The sequence below is a fragment of the Onychomys torridus genome, chromosome 5 (genome assembly GCF_903995425.1).
Source record: "Onychomys torridus chromosome 5, mOncTor1.1, whole genome shotgun sequence".
Classification (NCBI taxonomy): Eukaryota; Metazoa; Chordata; class Mammalia; order Rodentia; family Cricetidae; genus Onychomys; species Onychomys torridus.
The window spans coordinates 23900801-23913786 of NC_050447.1; positions in this window are offsets into that span (position 1 = coordinate 23900801).

Here is a 12986-nt window from a genome sequence, read left to right on the forward strand (position 1 = left end):
ATCCTACAAAAGAGAGAGTATGAGGCATTTGTCTTCCTGGGTCTAGATTGCCTTATTCAGAATAATTATTTCCAGCTCCTTCCATTTGCTTATACATTTCATTGTTTCATTTTTCCTTTCAGCTGAATGATATTCACTTAGGTATATGAACCACATTCTCATTAGCCATTCATCTGTTGATGGACATCTAGGTTGTTTCCATTTCCTAGCTATTGTGAATAAAGCAGCAATGAGCATGGATGATTAGTTACCTCTATAGAAGGAAATAAAGTTCTTGGGAAACTATTCCTAGGAGCAGTGTTGCTGGGTAATCTGGTTGATCTATTTCTATAATAATGAGGAACCTCTACATTGATTTTAACTGTGTCTGTATCAGTTTGCATTCCCAACAATAGTGAAATACTGTTCCTCTTTGCCCACATCCCTGTCAACATTCATTGTCATTTATTGATATTGGCCATTCTGAGTGGGGTAAGATGAAATCTCAAAGTAATTTTAATTTGTATTTCCATGATGGCTAAGAATAGTGAAAATATATAAAACACTTCTCAACCATTTGTACTTCTTTTATGAATTCTCTGTTTAGTTCTACACTCCAACTTAAATTTTTTTCTTGGAATTAATTTTTTTGAGTTCATTGTATATTGAAGATACTAACCCACTTTCTGATTGTTTAGCTGGGAAAGATATTTGACTATTCTGTAGGCTGCCTGTTCACTTGAATGATGATGTTCTTGGCTCTACAGAATTTTAGTTTCATCATGTCTGATTCATTAATTGTTGATCTTTATGATTGTGTTATGGGGATCTTGTTCAGAAAGTTCTACTTTCTCTTCTATTGGCTTTAGAGTATTATATCTTGTGCTAAGGCCATTGATCCATTTGGAGTTTAATTTTATGCAGAATGAAAGACAAGAATATACTCATTTGATACTAAGGAATTTGGGGATTTGCTTATGAGTAGATAATGAAGTGCTTATTTTACATTCCTGTTTGGAGAGATTGTATCTTTATTTTTTTAAAAGAAAATATTTTTACCTGAAGAATTAATAGCAACTCCAAATAACAATATAACCATAGAAAAGCAAATGTACACAGTGCTCTAGCAGGCAGGAAGACTTTTGTCTTATTTATTTCATTGCTTGGTGGTTTCCAAAATGTGTTTTTGTTTTGTCTAAGTAGATTATAACATTCATGCTTCACAATAGGTGGTCTTCCAATTAAGGTTAACTTCAAAGGCTCTTACAGATAAGGTCACTAAAGCACCTATCACTTATAGACAAACAACTTCAGTTTTCACAAACTGCTATTGGTGTAGAACAAATCTAATGAGAAAATTTAAAAATAATTTAAAAATGATGCATATGATACTTTTCCTTCTTTAATGAATTTGTTTTTCTTTTGCTGCCCTGCATTTTTGAGGAATAATTCTAGTTCAAAGCTAATGATATCATGCCAGACTTTAGAAAAATAGCTCAATACAAGTTCCTAAAATAAAAAGAAAACATAATAGGCAAAAGTGGAAAGGGCAGGAAAAACCATAGAGATGTAAAATACTAGCACATCTTCTAGCATGTATTCTCAGAACAGTGACCTCACTAAAAACATAGGATTGTGATGGTGTATGTTTTTGGCATGTCTTCTTTATTGTGTTCATTGTTGACTCTGGTCATGGATTTATCACATCTGAAAGAAAAAGGAAGTCTAAACACAGTATTAACCATCTTTTTATATCTACTTTCAATACACATTACTAACAAACCTACTTTGTCTTATATGTTGGTAATTTTAATCTAACATTTATTAAGTTCTTAGTATGCCCATGCATGATGTTTAATTTTTATCATGTCAGTAAATTTTCTTGGTGACCCTGTATGATCCATACTGTATTTTATTCAAGAAATGAAATTAAAACTCAGAAAGGTGATGTGAAAAGCCCCAGGCCAAACAGCTAAAGGTAGAGCTAGGGTTTGAATATACTTCATACAGATTCAGATGAAACATTCCTATTCATTGTAATGTATTGAAAAATTTGACCACAAATATGACAAGTATGTAGATTCTCTTCCATTCTTGGGTTTTAGTCATTATATTATTTTTTAAAGGATAATAATAAAATATAATAAGATAAAAAACAACCTATCAGAGTTGGACAAAACATACAAGTTCTTTGCATAAATATTATGGCTTTGAATTTAGTACTTTTATGGGATTCCTGAGTGTGTGAATGGGGGTCTCGGATTCCTGTGCCTTCTCTTGGGCTCTTTTCTGTTTGTTTTGTCCAGTTTCAGTGAGATCATCTGAGCTTTGCTCAGTTGATTTAGAGGGGCTTGTTCTCTTGGTGACCTCCATCCCCTCTGGCTCTTAAACTCTTTCTGCCTCCTCTTCTATGAGGTTCCCTGAGACCTGATGGGAGGGATTGGATAGAGACAGCCCATTCAGGGCGGAATGTTCTAAGGTTTCTTACAAGGCATAACATCTGGCTGGAAGTCTCTGTATTTGTTCCCATCTGCTGCAGGAGCTGCAGGAGGAAGCTTCTCTGATAATGGCCGAGTAAGGCACTGATTTATGAGTACAGCAGAATGTCATTAGGAATATCTACCTACCTACCTACCTACCTACCTACCTATCTATCTATCTATCTGTCTGTCTGTCTGTCTGTCTGTCTGTCTGTCTATCTGTCTGTCTGTCTGTGTAATTTGGTTTTACCCTAGGTCCCTGGGCTATCTTATCTCTGGTTCTTGGTCACCCAAACAGTGTCAGGTATGGGCACCATCTCCTGGAATGGGCCTTAAGTCAAATCAGATATTGATTGGTTATTCATGCAAGTTTTGTGCCACCATTTGCCCTAGCATATTTTGCAGGCAGGATTCCATTATAGATTAAAGGGTGTGTGGTTGTGTTGATGTTTATGTTTCTCTTTTGGTATCATGCAGAGTACCTTCATGTACCAAAGACACAAGCTCCTGTACCAAAGGTACTAGAACATAGTGGTGAAGGCTCTGTGTAGGCACCAGCTCAACTTCTCCATTTTTAATGAGTTGTGTAGGTGTTACCTTCAGCAATAGAGACTTGCTATAAGTTTGTGGAGAATAAACTAGTCTTGGCAACAGGCTAAGTTGTTTGGAGAATTCCATGGGACCCCTGTGGCCAACAAGTCAATTAGATATAACCCAATCCTGGCATGGGAAGCTTCATTTGGTGACAAGAAGTGGCCAGTGGGACTCGGTCTGTGGCATTATTTATTGATTTCATATAGATTGCTTTCATGTATTATACAGTTTAGAAAGCTTATACTGTATTAGGTTTTCATAGTAACCCCCAAAGAACCCTTAATTTTAACTCTCTCTTCCCTAGTTCCCCTCTTCTCCCCACTCCCGACTTGACCCTCCCATTCTAGCCACCTCCCAGCCATAACTATCTGTTCTGTTTCTCTTTTCCAAGGAGACATATTTGTACCCCACTGTTTCCACTATCTTATGAAAAATTTGTTCTTCTAGTCTCCTCTCCTCATCTTTCCTCCCTGATGCAGATAAGGCCCTTTTTCTGGGAATAGATGCAGATGTTCAAAAACATCAGGTAAGTGTTCTTTTTTTTTTTTTTTTTAACTTATCACTGACTAATATTTTCATTAGCCATAAGCTTCTATTTCTGGAATTGTGGCTCTTATATAAAACAAAACATTCTCATATTGTCATGAATATTTGTTCTGTTTTCTTTTTTCTGTTCATGATTTTTGAGTGTCTAATATATGGAAATTTTCTTCCTCATTTTAGTGGTATTTGCTATTTCCATGACCTTGGGCTAAAATGGCCCAAAGGAGGCGATGCTTCTTGCCATAGTACATGACCTCTTAAAAGGAGTGGAAAGAGGGGTCATAAGTTTCCCTTCTTCCTATTTTTCTTTTTAATCCTGGCATGATCAGTCACCTGACAGCCTGGGGATTGAACTCGGGTCCTCTGGAACATCATCAGTCAGTGCTCTTAACTGCTGAGCCACCTCTCTCCTCTTGAATCTTAAGATGACATGACATGTGAGGAAGGATTCTGAAGAATCAAGAATAAGCATGGAGAGAAATAGAATCTTGATAACAATGGTCCCTAGATTATTGGTTTTCTTCTGTCCTATACCAGTTGGCTCTTCTGATATGAGACAGAATCTCTTTATTTTTTCTTTTATCAACATGCTTGGGTTTAGAGGAGAGAGCTGCATTCCAACTCCAAAGCCAGCTTGATTTATAACTGAATTGGGACCACAACTTTTCTAGAGTTGAAGAGAGATTGATGGTAGGCAGTGAGATATTACCAATAGGTCTTTCTCTTCTGCTGTAGACATCTGGGTGTCTGAGGCCTTTTGATTTCTTGATGATGGGTATTTCTATTATTCTTTAAAGACAAAAAAGCAGAACACTACCTTGACCCTTGTTTGTTGAGTTTTCCTTACAACTTGTTGAATTGTCACATTGGTGGATAAGCTATTATTTCTCCTCATCAAGGGGTTTTGCCTGTTTGAATCGAATTTTTAAGAGGTCACATATGATGGCAAGAAGCACTGACTCCTTCGGGCCATATAGCCCAAGGTCATGTGTGGAGCAAATGTCACTACACCTCATCACAGTTAAGTAGCAGTTAAATTACAAGGTAAAGGAATAGGAGAAAGACAAAAGCCTCATGTTTCTTCTGAATATAATCAGGTGCTAGAGAATACTAACGATATCTCTAAGAAGAATATCCTTCAATAATGAAAGTTAAAATTAAACAAACATCAACTCATTTCATGTAACACTTTCTGCCATAAACCACAAGCCCACAGGAGCAGTTTAATTTATGATTCCTACACGAAATGTGAACATAGAAGGGGAAATGGAAAGACTAAGGGGATAAATTACCCACATGTAGCTTATCCTCTCAAACTACCAAGTGTGCTCTCCTTATCTCTAATGGAAGTAATCTCTAATGGTTCAAAGTAAGAGGTGAGAAGCTGGATGGACACAAGGAACCAACTGATGCCCTGGAGAAGAACCCTTCTTCTGATCAACACTCACATATTGTTAAAATAATAAAAAAGGTAAAATTTGATGGTAAGCCAAATAAAAGATATGCATGTCACCAATAGAAATACAACACAAATTTAGTATGTGCATGACAAATGGAAAGTGCAGTAGATGATTCAAAAGTGAAAAATGAGGCTGGACATGGTGGTGAACAACTTTAATCCCAGCACTCAGGAGGCAGAGGCAGGCGGAGCCTTGTGGGGTCAAGGCTAGTGTGGTTTACATAATGAGTTTCAAGTCAGCCAGGGTTACAGAGTGAGACCCCCATCTCACAAAAATATAAATAATAAAAAGGCAAAAAAACGAGTATTCTTTAGTCCAAAGTCCTTTCTCTAGAGATACATTAAAGTGGTCAGTAAATTTACTTACTGTATTTCTACTACCTATTCCCAGTTTTTATTAGTGTTTTCTGAAGTTGTATAATCTTCTTCGAATATCTCAGGACAGGAAATATTAAAAATGATTCCTTAGATGTTTGGTTAAATATTTGAAAGATAGTAGCTTTATGACTTGTCCTAAACTGCTCAACAGAGCACACATTTTAAGGGCAAAGCAACACACACACACACACACACACACACACACACACACACACACACACACACGGTCTCTTTTGTCAGTTGCTTATGATCCTAAAAAGAGCCATAGAAAATTGAAGAATGAGAGAACAGACCTCTTCTTTTGTTGTAAGAGAGAGATAAAAAAAAAAAAGTTAAGAGGGGAATAATAGCTGAAAGTTGAGATTTGGCAGACAGTATGATATGATCTGGTTTTCAATCAGTCTCCAAATGGAGAATTTAAAGACCTCCACCTGACATCAAATAGAAGTGACCCCTTGGTCATGTAGTCAGTGTTCCCAAGCTCAGGATGCCTTGCAATAAAAGATTTTTTTTCCCCTTTTTCATCGCTCATAATGCCCCCCTGATTCCCTGTATTGCTTTCAGTCAAAGCCAATATAGCTCGATGAAACAGGGCCACGTAGAAAGAATGTTAGGATAAGGTAGAATATTTTTGAAAATGAATTCCTGCATTTCTTATTCCTCAGATTATGAGACAAATACCTATAAGCATTCAGTTCACATGTTTTCTATGAAAATACTACTTGGAGTGTTGCTGTGTGTGAGGAAGTTTTCATCTATCTGGGTATTATAGAAAGAGAGACACTTTTCTGTAGCATGGTATAAAAACTCAGTTACTTTTAATTGAATTTATTTGAACCCAACAATGAGGGGTAAATATAATAATATGTAAGGCATGTGAGTCAAATATAACATTCCTGTTCCTGTATTACATTTGGATAGTTTTTGTTCATTGATTTAGCAAAAGGTCTTTCCCTGCAGAAAAAGGGGAAGAATTTGAAGGACTGGGAAACTAATTCTACTGTTCTATTTTCTTATTCTTAAACCCCAGTATATAGAGATTTGGTCAGACTTACCTTTTCCTGAGCTTGTGAAGTCTTAGGTAGAACCAACATTGCTTGGGGGGATGTAGGAGTGATCTTTTATTTAGTATCTTATTTACCAAACTCACTCATCTTTTTGGACCAATGTGATGATACTAACCTCTCTCTGTTTATTTTTAAAAATATTTTCATGTAAAATGTATTTGCCTAGAAAGCTTATTTTTATCTTTCATTAAGTAGCCCCAGGAAGTATATTAAAGGGGATAAAGACTCATATTTTGGAATTCTTGGAACTGAAGTTCAGTCTAGGTACTTCAATGAGCATGAGGAAATGGCTTCATTTGTTTTTATTAAGTATTTACATGGTGTGTGTGTGTGTGTGTGTGTGTGTGTGTGTGTGTGTGTGTGTGTGTATGTGTCCCATGTGTGCATGTGTTCCTGGAGCTGGAATTATAGTTAGTTATGAGCCACTGTATGTGGATACAGGGGACCAAAGTCAAGCCCCATGAGGAACAACAAGTGTTCTTAACTGCTGTCACCTCTCCATCTCTACTCCCGTTGTATTTTATAGTAATCTTGCCCACCCCCATACTGCTGTGAAGATGAGATAACACACATCATCACTCTCCACAGTGACAAATAAGAATGCAAGTGAATTTTGGCATTGTTCTCATGAGTGGACACTTACTTTGTCTGAGATACTATGAAAGGTAAATAATATGACTCATGAGCATAACTGGAGTATGAAACGTGGACAGAAGGACTTGGTCAAGATCACAAGACTACTGGGTAGATAATGGGGGTTTACCATCTAGGCCATTTAGATCCAACTGCTACTAGTACACCTTTCCAGATGAGCACAGTATTGGACATTTTTGTCACTATAATTACAGAATATATTAATAGTGATCTACAGGAAGTGGGGCTCTTTTGTCCTTATTGATCTCTTACATCACTCAGTCTTGGAGAGATTAAAATTGTGTTCCTTGGTGTTAAAGCCGTCACTGGTCTTGTTGAGGTCAGTTGGAAAAACTTTAGGTCTTTTCTCACTGGTGTCCACATGAGTGGAGGAGACAGCAAATAGCAGTTGTCATGTCTGCCTTTCCAGATAATGGTTTAACATCAGTAATGGAGAACCAACACTCCAGTTTATAGAGTGAAAACTAAGGGACATTGTGGCTAAGTATGGTGTTGAAGACCACACACTAGTAAGTACTGGAGATCTTGTCTACAAAGGGAAGACTCTGTCACTACAATCATTTTTCATTATTTATATTTGTTAAAATTTTTCTACAATATAGTTTGAACATATTTTTCCCCACTCTCTACTCCTAGATCTTCTCCATCTCCCTACTCACCCAACTTTATAGTGTCTCTTAAAAAAATACAACCAAAACCAAACCCCTCAAAAGTCCCAAATCAAAACACATAAAAAAGACAAAAAATTCTAAACAAAACAAAAAACACCCAAATAAAACATAGAGTCAGTTTTGTGTTGGACAACTACTCCTGGACATAGGGCCCGACCTGGAGTATGGTTGATATACCCAGTGATATTCCATTGGAGAAAACTGATTTTCTATTTCCCAGCAGGAATCAATTGCAAATAGCTTCTTGGTTAGGGGTGGGACTTGGTGTTCACTCCCCCTTCTCAGCACTGGATAGTGTCTCATTTGAACATGTGCAGATATTTATGGAACTGTAGGATTTGCTAAAGTGTGTTGTGTATATAAAAGAAAAATACTACCTGTTAATTTCTCAATATTGGATATTCAAATGCCATACTCTTCTGCTGTGCAATGGCACAGTAGAAATGAAATGATAACAGTGGGTAAGTTCTGGATGGTAATAATGTTTCTGTTATTTGTCAAGTGTTAGAAGGCTTTGATACTAACTAGTGACTAATCATTAACATTCATTCTATGACAGTTACAACAGTTGTGAATTTGTGTGGTTTTCAAGTTTCAGCTACATTAACTAACATATTTCCAGTGCTACTAACATCCCTTACAATGCTACTTTCAGCTATTTTTTTCTTTTTGTTTTTAGCTAATAACTATTGCATGCCTTTCCCCCTTCAATAGTTTTAGAAACGGTCTTTTATCTAATATCCAGGATATGGATTATTAACAAAACTGTGTGTGCTACATGGTCTGATTCTGTTTCTAATAACCTTCAACGAACTTGAACACTAATAACCAGAAGGAAAAATCGACATCTCGGTACCTCAAACTGACTAGAAATGCTGGGCTGAGTTTTATCCCACTGGTGAGTAGGTTGGAAAGCAAACTTAAAGTCACCTCCCTCCCTTTCCACACTTTATTTTTCTCAGTCATATAAATGGAGGAGGTGTCAGATCTGTGACAGAGGGTTCCCCTCTAAATGCCTCTGAATATCTGAAATAGAGCCTCCTTGCATTTCAGTTCAATCCTTTCTTTAGATCACACAGGAAAAAAAAAAGTAAAGAAGTCAAATACAAGATGAGAATAGTCAATCGACAGGAAAAGTCCTCAGAAACCATGAGACCAAATCTACCCTAGAAACCCTTTGGTCTTTTAGGCAGGACAGAGTTTTGAAGTTCAAGGGTAGAGTCCTTGTGTTAAAAGGTGAATATTTTCAGAGTTAAAAGCAGCATTCTTTCATATGTTTTTAAATGCCTCTGCAAAGCTCCAGTGGCTCAGAAAGAGGAGCAAAGGGTGCTTTTCTAGTCCTCATTTCTCATTTTGTTTTTCTTTGTTGGTAAGGGGGAGCCATAGCTGAGGTCAAGACTGTGCCCTCTTAGTGGTGCCCCTGTAGAGGAAGGGCCTCACTGCCAGGGATCATAGTCCTGACATGGGTACAGCAGACATACAACATGAAGCTTACTGGCCAGTGTGGGACTGGGATTGTTTGTGCTACTTTCTCAGAACAAAGAACGTAGAAATATGGCCAGGGCAGACATGAAGTTCGAGATGGATCAAACTTTGCCCTTCTGACAAAATCCTGCTGCTCTGTAAGTCATCATGAGGCTCCCGTGAGAGGTGACATTATGATTTTTTGCCCCAAGAGTACAATTGAGGTAAAAATTCTGAGAACAGAAGTTTTAAAAACACACAGTTTTAAAAAAATAATAATCTGAGGACATAGCAAATAGGACTATTTGATATTCTCTCTGACCAAGTTACTTATAGGGTAATGATTACTTGATTCTCTCACCATAGTAGAAATAGACAGCTACTATTCACAAGAGAAAAAAACCAGAAAAAAAAATATAGATAAAAGTGTCAAGGCTTGGGAGATAAAGGTCAGAAATAAAATCATGCCCAAAGTATTGCTGTGCAGTTAAATTCTAAAAAAATATCAAATAGAAACTTATAGCATAGCTTTGAGCCTAAAATGATAGATATGAATCTTTTTTTTTTTTTTTTTGAGACAGGGTTTCTCTGTGTAGCTTTGCACCTTTCCTGAAACTCGCTTTGTAGAGCAGGCTGGCCTCAAACTCACAGAGATCCACTTGCCTCTGCCTCCCGAGTGCTGGAATTAAAGGCATGTGCCACTACCTCCTATCTTTTAGCACATGTCTGTGTAGGAATATACATATGTTTTTAGCACCCTCACATAAAATTATTTTGATTATTCTTTCTGGAGAGTGAGGGCAGGTGGTAACTCAAAAGGGATACTTTCTATTGTTTCAACTGTTATAATTTTCTATTTGAAGTTTGTTTAAGTGTCAAATTTTCAGTACACTAAAGTTTCTAAATTGGATATGGGACACATTAAAAAAATAGCACGAGGGCTGGAGAGATGGCTCAGTGGTTAAGCTGCTCTTCCAGAGGACCCAGGTTCAATTCCCAGCACCCACATGCCAGCTCAAATGTCTGTAATTCCAGTTCCAGGGCACTTGGCATCCTCACACAGACATATATGCAGGCAAACATCAATGCATATAAAGTGAAAATAAATAAATTATAAAAAAGTCTGTTTTATGTAAGAGAGAGAGAGAGAGAGAGAGAGAGAGAGAGAGAGAGAGAGAATAACACTCCCAGCCTCTTCTCTAGAGTGGAGACTCAAAGAGGATATATATATATATATCTTTTCAAAAGATATAGCTCAGTGGTAGAGTGCTTGCCTAGCAAGCGCAAGGCCCTGGGTTCGGTCCTCAGCTCTGGAAAAAAAAATTGCAAATTTCCAGCATCTGTCCTTAGACTGGTACATACAGAATCTTACATTCTTCTTGTTACTCAAGTGGACAAACAAAAAGGAAGCTAGCTGAGTCACTGATTTCAAATGTGGCTAACACTTTGTTTAGTCTCTCCTTTAGTATTAATGTGTATTCTCTTTGATCCTGTTTGGGCAAACAGTAAAGACAAAAGCTTTCCTATGCAGAAGTGGTTCATCTTTCTGCCCATTGATAACCCCTTAATTGACCTGCCGAGCAACTAGAATCAAAAGAAAAGCAGGAGGCTTTTGTGAATAGCCAAGATTGGACTGGAGAGTGCAAAACAGATAATGTTAACTAATATCAATCTTATTAATAAACTGGACAAGTCATAGATATTACTCAAATAGACCCGAAAATAGAGTTTAGAAGGGAGAGGTATAGAGTATGATGCTTTTAATACCACGAAGGTCACTAATAAATTGAGAATAATTCCTCCAGGAATTATTATCCAGGCTAATTTGTACTTAGTGTCTACTAGATGCTCTCCAAATTTTTAGTATTTTACACATGAGCTCAGTATTAGTGTGTGTGTTTTTTAAAAAATTTTATTAAGGAATTTTTTACCCATTTTATATACCAACCATAGGTATCCTTCCCTTCCCTCCTCCCGCCCCTACAGGTTCCCCACCCCCCAACCCTCATTCCCTCCTCCAACTCCTCCCATGGGGAGGAGTCAGCAGAGCCTGGCACTTTCAGTAGAGGCAGGTCCAAGCCCCTCCCCCTGCATCAAGGCTGTGCAAAGTGTCTCACCATAGATAGTGGGCTCCAAAAAGCCAGCTCATGCATCAGGGATGGATCCTGATCCTACTGCTAGGGGCCCCTTAATTAAGATCAAACTACATAACTGTCTCGATTATGCAGAGGGCCTAGTCCAGTCCCATAGAGGCTCTATAAGTGTTGGTCTAAATTTCATGAGTTCCCACTAGTTTGGTTTGGTTGTGCAACTGCATTGTGTAGAGCTTGAGTGAGGACTGTTGTGACAAGCATAGGCTCCTGGCTGTAAGGTTCCTGTCACCCCATGAAACTCAGAATGGAGGCTGCCCACTAACTGAACTTCTTGTACATGGGCAATGTCATTCCCCTGGGGGCAGGATTTCAATAACATCTGTGTTTTTCCCTTGCAATTAGTATATTTGGAACTTCTGGCAATATTTATTGATCCTTTTTTGAAACAAAAAAGAATGCTCTCATCTTTACAAAAGATTAAATGATAAATGGATAAGTCAATATTATAAAAGTGATTGTAAATCAGATACATATTTTATCTTTGAAAGTGATTTGATGGTTTCACTAATCTTTGCTTATTCCATGGAATTTTTACATTTCTGAATCTCAGCTTGCAAATATTTCTTATTTTTTAAAAATAAATTTATTTATTAATCTTATATTCCAGGTACAGTTTCCCCTCCTTCCTCTTCTCCTAGGCATACCTGTAATCTCCCCTTTGTTCCCCCCATCTGCTCCTCTGGTTCTGTTTAGGAAAGGGCAAGTCTCCCATGATTATCTACAAAACATGGCATATCAAGTTACAGTAAGACTAAGCACCTCCCGTGTATTAAGGCTGGGCAGGGTGACCCAGTTTGAGGAGTAGGGTCCCAAAACTCAGTAAAAAAAAGTTGGATACAGCCCCTTTCCTGATGTTAGGAGTCCTACAAGAAGACCAGGCTACACAACTATAAACTATATGCTGAGTGCCTAGGTCACTACCATGTAGACTCCTGGTTGTTGGTTCAGTCTCTGTGAGCCCCTATGAGCCCAAGTTAGTTGATTCTGTGAGTTTTCTTGTGGTGTCCTTGACCCCGATGGCTCCTACAATCCTTTCCTCAAGTCTTCTGCAGGATTCCATGAACTCCACTAATGTTTGGCTGTGGGTATTGGTGAAATTATTAAGGCGACTCCACATAGTTAAAAGGGAGGTCTATTTTGTGGTGTAATTACAAATGAAGGGATAGGTAGATTGTATGGTCTGGCAAAGGTGTGGCTCAGTCCCACGGTGTTCTCTGGAGAACTCTGCTTGGTCTACCTCCAGTGTCCAGGGTCCAAGCACCCAGAGATCCTTCTCCTTTGGATCTTGGGTCTTCAGCATCCTCTCTCGGCCCTGCCTCATAGGCGTGACCATTACGAAGTCTCAATGGGGGTTGGAACTTCCAGGCCAATGCTGGAATGGCTACCCACTACATGTGGGTCTGCATCTGTTGCCATCAGTTGCTGAATGAAGCCTCTCTGCTGACAATTGGACTAGGCACCATTCTGGTCACAGGAGAGGGTCAGTTCAGGCTAAGTATCCGCTATTGCTAGGAGTCTTAGTTGGGTCATTCTTGTAGATTCCT